Genomic DNA, 9,019 nt, shown 5'->3' on the forward strand with positions numbered 1-9,019 from the left:
TGTGACTTACACTTAAACTTGTCTCATTTATCGATTATCTTATTCTTGTCTGTTAGTGCTTGTTATAATCTGTGTCATGATAGTCATAATCTTTTTCTATTCTAGCCCTTACTCTAACTACTTGTACATTAGTATACAACACTCTTATCTTGTTTCCTTGAGGCTACATGCTAGTGTGGTCCTTGTCTATGTTTTTTTTCTTTTTGTCCTTGTCTATGACTATGGAAACAAGAAATGAAAATGTGTTTTGTCCCCTTAGATTTAGGTGAGGTAGAACTAATAGTCATAATCATGGAAAAGGTCACTTTTTAGTCCATACATAGTGTATGTCCCGATTCATCTAGTGGGGACTTTTTAGAATCTCCTTCAACCACCAGATTACTTCATGTTTAGAGAACATTCTCTATCAACCTACAACAAAATAGGAACCCCTTATATCAAGAGGATCCCAAAGCTAGTAGAGGTCCTACATCTCCAAACAACATGACTAAATTCTTATTCAAAGGACCTTTCCAATCAAAACATACTAAAATTGTTCACATTCCTACAATGACTGATCATGAACTAGAACATGGGAAACATAGTAGATACCAAAATTAACATGGGACTGAAAGAAATTGGGAACCTTTTAATAATGAGAATGAAGAAGAGGTAGAAATACTCCCTGAGCATATCGAAAAATGTCATAAAGACAAAAACTTTCACAAAGTCATGGAGATCTTGCTTAACGAAGAGAAAGAGAAATACTTTCTCAAACTTGCCCAAGAGGGAGCTAAGCTACCTCATCAATTTAACATGGAAACTATCATTACACCTGAAGAGGAAACTAAAACTTCCCAATTGCAAAAATAGTTGAAGATCATGCAAGACCCACTAGCCCAAATTATGTGTGATAAAGACAAAATGGAAAAAACTGACATGTTAGGTGCTCTTTGTCCATTCCCATTTGAAAAGAGTATAGAGATGCCTCCTTTTCCAAGAGGAGTTGAGTTACCTAAGTATGAAAAATACTTTGGAACTATCAATCCCCAAGATCATTTCCAAGAATTTGGGGCATTGTCTATGGAATTTATGCATAATCATACATCTCTCACGCATCTATTTCCAAGAAGTCTAGGTGGTCAGGCTATGGAGTGGTTTTCACACTTGCCTCCTGGTATCAAAATTTTTGATGAGATTGCTAACCTATTTGTCAAACATTTCTCTCACAACATACAACACCTAATTAAAATCTGAGACTTGTGTAATATTAAATAGAGAGTTGGGGAACCTTTCCTCACATTCCTTCAGATATGGAGACAACTTTACACAAAATATTCATGAAATATTCCTAAGATGGAAAAGCTTGATATCTTCACTGATAACCTTCTACTTGATTTTGGGTATAGAGTTCAACTTTAAGGTCCACATACCTTTGAAGACATGGATACATAAGCTATCCATATAGATGAATTCATTTTCATAAAGGCTAAACTTACCCTTCAAAAAGACACAAAACAAGGATCCACCTCTAACAAGGACTAACCCAAGTACATGAACAAAAACCAAGAGGTTGTACATGATGGGGTTGTTGACAATGTCACTCCTAAACCTACCAAGGCAGAATTAAATCTTATAGATAATCTCAAAGCATCCAAGAATATTGAGAAACCTCCTTCTAACAATAAGGCATCTAGAAAGAAAATGAAGAAATCTTGGGTCTCACACCCAAAATGAGAGTATACAGCTCTTGTTAAACCTTTGGATGTGGTCTATAAGAACTTGCTACAAAACAAGCTCATTTCTCCATTGGATAACTCTTGACCTTATGATCCACAACCATGAACACCATGGTGGAATGAAACTACATTTTAAAAATATCACCAAAATAAAGGTCACAAAACTAGAAACTTTATAAACTTGCATCGCAAATTCCAAGACTTGATTGACGATGGTGACATTGTTGTGGATAGAAATAACAAGAACTGAGATCACAAGGCTTTCAAGGAGCCATTCCCATCTTATAAAAATGGAGAGAGCTCAAAACCAAAACCTAATAAAAAGGTTAACTATATGTAATCTAATGATAACAATGTGATGTAATGACAAAGGAATGAAAAGACAAACATCTGGCCATAGGACCCCTCCACAAAATGGGATTACTAAAAGGAGAAATAGGTCTATAATGGATTGTTCTAGAACACTTATGATGGAAAAAAATATTTCTTTGAAATACTAGAGAGAAGCTATAAGTACTACTATATATACTTAAACCATGTGCAAATCAAGAAAGGTACTCATTCAATACCTTTTGAAGTATGGAATGGATATCCACCCAATGTAAAATACTTTAAAGTATTTAGAAATAAGTGATACATTCTTAAAGATGTTAGGAATGGAAAGCTTGATGCAAAAAGTGAATAAGGTATGTTCCTTGGATACTCCACAAGAAATAAAGCTTATAAGTGTCTAAATACTAGCACTAATAAAATTGTGGAAAGTGCAAATGTGAGTTTTGATGACTTTACAGACATACATGAGACTGAACCTATGAAAGAACTAGAAGAATACAAATCATTTGTATACTTTAATCAAGGAATTCTCACTAAATGACATATTGCAAATAAGGTTACAAATCAATAGCAAGTATTAGTAACTATCGAGTCATATCCGGTGAATGTTGAGTTGCATTCAGGAACTAAGCTATATTCAAATGTCAAGTTATAGAATGAAGAAGATAGACATTCTAACTCTAAGATTAGTACACATGAGAGGGATGCTGAGATAACTGATAGAGATGTACATAGTGACTTTGAAGCTGAAAGACAAAATGAAGAAACAAGAGCTAAGCCAAGATTATCTAAATATGTCAAAAGACATCATCTTGCTAAGCAAGTCATTGGAGATAAAAATGCTAGGCCAATGACAAGAAATATATTGAGAAGTGAATCATGTTTTTTAAGCATGAAGGAGCCCAAAATAGTAAAAGATGCATTAGAAGATATAGACTAGTACAAAGCCATGGAGGAAGAGATTGAACAAATAAAGAAGAATAAAACATGGAGTCTAATTCTTACATTAGAAGACAAGAATGTGATTGGCACCAAGTGGGTATTTAGAAACAAGCTAGATGAGAATGGTGAAGTCCCAAGAAAAAAATAAAGATTAGTTTTCAAGGGATATCTACAAGAAGAAGGAATTGACTATGGGGAGAAATTTTCTCCTATTTTAAGAATGGAAGGAGTAAGAACTCTACTTGCTTATGCTAAATGCAAAGGTTTCAAAGTTTATCATATGGATGTTCAATTTACATTTCTAAATGGCGTACTAGAAGAGGAAGTTTACATAGAATAGCCAAAAGGTTTTGTTGATGATAACAATAAGAACATGGTATGTAGACTGCACAAAGCCTTAAATGGATTGAAGGAAGCACCAAGAGCATGATACGAGAGACTTCATACTTATCTTGAGAAGATTGCATTTGAAAGGACTGATGATAACAACAATTTATACATAAAGATTGAAAAAGACAAAGATTTTTTTCTATTTGAAATATTTGTTGATGATATCATATTTGGAAGACAAGATGCTTTATGTAAGGATTTTGCAAATCAGATGAAGCAAGAATTTGAATGTCTATGTTTGGAGAAATCAATTTTTTGGTGGGATTGCATGTATACCAGATGAAGTGTGGTATATACATCACTCAGTCAAAGTATGACAAAGAAATATTAAAGAATTTTGGATTAGAGAATTTCAAACCTATAAGTACACCTATGGTGACAAGACACAAGTTGTCAAAGAATGATGATTCAACCGAGGTGAATCAAATGTTGTATAGGTCTATGATTGGAAAATTGCAATATGCTATACATAACAGACCTAATATTGCATTATCTGTAGGGATAGTTCCAAGATTCTTTGCTAATCCTAGGGAGAATCACTTAATGGCTATGAAGAGGATAATGAGATATCTGAAATGAATAGAATAGTTTGGTCTATACCACAAGAAGAATGAAAAGTTTGAATTGAGGGCCTACATTGATGGTAATTGGGCTAGAAACATTGATGATAGAAAGAGAACCAATGGAGGAGCATTTTTATTTGGCAAGAGACTAGTTGCATGGACTAGCAAGAAATATAGCTATACTTCATAATCTACTACTGAAGCTGAATATGTTACTGTTGTTGTAAATTGCACAAACATTGTATGGATCAAACAACTACTCAAAGGAATGAAGGAAGAAATCACAGAACCAGTGATACTTTATTGTGATAATACAAGTGCTATCAATATATCAAAGATTCTAGTGATGCACACAAAGACAAAGCACATTGAAATCAAGTATCATTATGTGAGAGAGTTAGTTCAAGATAAAGAAGTGAAGATGGAGTATGTTAACTCAAATCAACAAATTGTTGATATCTTCACAAAACCATTTCCTAAGGATGTTCATGAGTATCTAAGAGATAAACTAGGGTGATACCCCTATCAAAGGATATTTAAAAAACACAAGGATTTCCCTGCATCAAACAAGATGATGTTCATATAATACACATTGATGTAGAGGATCTTACTTTAGGACCTTCCTAAACTAATCATAGAGCTAAAATTTGAAATTAGTCGCAAGCAAGGTGATAGAGAGAAAAACTAAAGTAACTAAAAAATCTTATATCTACATATTTTAAGATGACAGATTTGTGGTATGTCTTTGGCATTGTTGTCAAAGAGGGAGAGTTTTACTAATCAAGAGTTGCCAAAACAAAGAGGGCCAAAGAGGGAGATATTTTCTAATTAGAAAGAGAGAAAGTACATCAAACAAAGAAAGCATAATCATAGAGGAAGAAATCCTAATGTACCTAGTAAGAGGGAAATATAAGAATGAATTTAGAGGGAGTTATAAGAAAGAATTTTGTAACCTAATCAGAAAATGGAAGTTGCTGATAGAGGAATAAATTTTAATAAAGTTTTCTTCTTGATATTTCCTTATTGTTTAACCCAATTAGATTGGTTGAACAAGATGATCATCATTTGATTGACTTGGTTGATCAGTTTTATTTGCCATCAATACCAAAGAGGGAGATTGTTGAAATCTAATTGAAAAGAGAGATTGTTAAGAGGGGAAATTGTTGAAAAAGACAATGTGTTTCAATCATTATTTTGTCACTAATGTCAAACCTACTATTTTTTGGTGAGATAACTTCTTATAAGATTCAAGTACTATCACTTAGTTGATTGATGAAGATGATTTGATCAATAAGAGGTAACAATAGTACATAAAGGAAAGGTTGAGTTATGATTATGTAATGAAGTACAAGGATCAATTAATACAATGATGAAATGATGTATTGATTATCTACTTAAGGTTACAAAATGGATGACTACACCTAGAAATTTTAGAAGAACAAGTTAAACAAAGTTTTTCAACCAAGCTTGATCAAGTAGATAGTAGTGTTGAGAAAAGTTAGTACAAGCTGAGTAGAAAATTAGTTGGATTTGAGTAAAAGAAAATTCTAGTGGATGCCAAGAAAAAAAGTTGATCTGCCGAGTAAACTTTAGTTCATGTTGAGCATCAATAAACTTTAGTTGATTCTAAGTGATTTTATAGTTGATACTAAGCAATGTAGTATGTGTTGAGAAGTAGAAGATTGATAATGCCAAGCTATTGAATTATGTTAAAGATCAAAAATTCACCAAATCTAAGCTAACAAATTCATTTTCTTGAAACTTGTAAACTAGGAGGAAGATAAGGTTGATGAGTTGGTGACATAGAATTTGATGTAAACCATTTTTAGGTGAATTCAAATGGATTTTATGAGAAGTTTCTAGAAAAAGACAAGATATGGGGTAGATACATTATATCCTACATAATTCATCCAAAAAACCTAATTTGGATGATGGAAAATGAGTGGGAAAATATCCTAATATCCTATTTATAGGAATATCTAGTCATGAAGCAAAGGTCATTGATGTCATGTGCAAGAACCTAAGGAGGAGAAGGAATTAAGGGTTTTGCTTCATCACGTGACCCAAGAGAATAGTCTACAATGACATGTTAAGTAATAAGGCTTAAGGAGATGAATGGTTCAAGGGTGAACAAGCTAGCAGAGTTGTAAAGTATAAAGGCCAAGTAGAATGGAGGACTGAACATAGATCTATAATTTGTAAGAGAAGTTGTAATTTGTATTAGATTAAAGATTTACTATTACTCTCTAACCATTGTATCAGTTTAGGGTAAATCCTTTGGATTAAGGTTCACCTAATAGTCATTTGAAAATCTTTTTACTAGGTGAAATTCCAAGTGAATGGCCTAAAGTCCTCTAACAAGGCTCACTTCTAATAGGATGATTGAAATCCCTTAACTGAGTCACATTTAACAATGTGTATTTAAACCTTTAATAGGGTTATCCTTTCACAGGGCATCACTTTAGAAGAGTGAAAAAGAAGTAGAATGATACTGGTGGTTTTTCCCAAATTGGGCTTCCACATAAATCATTGTGTCAAGTGTGTTGATGAATGTGTTGTGTTTAATGATTTACATTTCTACAGGTTGATTTGACAGTAACATACACATTTTAGTAATTGCCTAATGGATGCATGCATGTGTATGAATGTTTTATGGGTTCATTGAGTTGTGAAAAGTTTTATTTTATACATCTAGACCTTGGATAATTGATTCACCCCCCCTCTTAGTTATTGTAAATTAATTCCAATAAAAGGGCTTCAATGACTTCAAGATCTTCATCTGATTCATCTTCTTCTTTACTATCAACTTGTTTGTCTTTTAAGTTCCCTCCTTTTCTACCAATTTTTAGTTTTTCTTTGAATATAGATTCAAGATTTTTAGAAGATGAAACATAGTAATCGAAGTTATCTAATTCAAAAATAATTAATCTTCCTAAAGAGTATCTATGGTTAGATCATGTTTTTGATTGCATCTCATCTCTTGAATGGCTGGAACTCTAATTACATAAATAGGAAGAATAGTTCTTAGTGTATTTTTTATTACTATTTCATCATCAATTTTACTTCCTCCAGCTTTCATTTCACTTGCACTTTCTTTGACCCTTTCACTATATTGGGTGATGTTCTAAACTTATTTCATTTTGAATCAATCAAACTTACCTCTTAAACTCTCTACCTTAGCTCTTTGAACATTTTTGTCACCTCCAAAGACTTTTTTCATCTTGTTCCACATGTCAAATGTAGTATGAAAATCCTTGATTTCATTAACTTTAGAATAGTTTAAAGAGGATGCAATATCAATCATCACAATATTGTGATCCTTTTCTTCTTTTGTTTTCTCCATGGTCATAGGTTTGGGTGGTGGTAGATATTTGTTCTCCAAGTATAACACACCAACATTATTGATGCTTGATATATTTAGTTTCATCAACTCCTACCATGCTGAGAATTTTTCCCTATTAAGCTTAGGGATCTCCCTTTCGTAAGACATACCGATCTTTAGCTTAGGTCCTTAGAACCTTTTCCTTCAAGAACCAACAAATCTGATACCAATTTTTGGAAATGTAAGAAAGTAACTAAGAGGGGAGGAGTGAATTAGGTACAACTAAAACAAATCCTTGTCCCTTATATTATAATGAAAACTTCCACCAATCATGCAATATTTTTTAACTTGGTTAACACAACAATCTTAAGATTTATTAATCTATTTTATCATTTGGTAACTTAGTTGTAGAAACATAAAGCATAATCAAATAATGTAAACACATATAACACCAAGATATAACTTGGAAACCCAATTTGGGAAAAACCACCTTGCAGCTTGTCACAATAATTTCACAATTTTGAAGTGATCCATGTTAGGAGCCAACCCTATTAAAGGTTCCAAAACCTACAATTAAGTATAACCTTGTTAGGGGATTTAGATCACCATGTTAGGAGTGGCCTAGTTAGAGGTCTTTAAAAACTTCAATCTTGAAACGTCACCTTGTTAGAGGATTTACAAAATGATTGTTAAGTGAACTCTATTAAGAGATTTCTTTAGTGCTATAGTGGTTAGATAGAAAAAACAATTTGACTTGATTTGTAAAGCAACTAACTTTGTAAATTCATATCTATGTTCTTGCTTGACCTCTAGATCCTTCTTGATTAGATGTTTTTATAACTTATCTTCAAAAATTTCTTTCTATGCCTTTCCTTCACTCACATATCCATCTATTTTATATTCCACTTGTTACACATATTGTCTTCACAACTTGATGTTTCTTATATATCATAAGCTAGGAAAAGTCAACTTGAATACCCTTTCAAAATATAGATAATCATCCAAATAGTCAGCCCCAATCAATAAAATATTTGACAATTATATTTTGTTGTTACTCAGTCAACACTAGGACTAAACACTTGGTTGTGTTGGAGTTGTTACTAGTAAGGAACATACTAGGTTGCTTTGAACCTAATAATAGTGTGCACAAGAAAAAGACCAAGCTTAAGAAATAGCTAAAACCCATACTCAACTAGGTTTATCCTAGCTCTGAACCAACTTTAATAGAATCAATATGAATCACTTCACTTTAGGCTCTTCAGGGCCAAGGTGGGAAAACCTTTGGGATTGATATGACTACTTCTATGATATTTTTCTCTTAAAGACAATCCCCTATAATAGAATATGGTCAATGTTCTTCTATGTTATCATAGTAGCTAGCTATAACTAAGAAGATATTATAAATAAGTAATGACCAACAAATTGTTTTTAATTTTCATTTTCAACAACTATATGAATCATCAATTTGCAACTTAAAAATTAGTGACCGGTACTTTATCCATTGTTATATAGAGTCAAAATCAGCAACTCAGACTTATTTAATCAACTTGTAACTAAATTTGTCAACAATGAGGACTAAATTTAGTTCTTATCATATCCTCCTCATAAAACCTAAAACCTATTACTTACAAAAAGTTATTACTTAATTCTTTGAATTAATAGCAATCAATAAGAGATATATAATTAATTCAAATTGAGTTAAATTGAAAGAAACTTGTTCACTTCAATCTCAAGATCACAAATATATAAAG

The sequence above is a fragment of the Cupressus sempervirens genome, chromosome 10 (genome assembly GCF_028749045.1).
Source record: "Cupressus sempervirens isolate cs-2001-9-10 chromosome 10, ASM2874904v1, whole genome shotgun sequence".
NCBI lineage: Eukaryota > Viridiplantae > Streptophyta > Pinopsida > Cupressales > Cupressaceae > Cupressus > Cupressus sempervirens.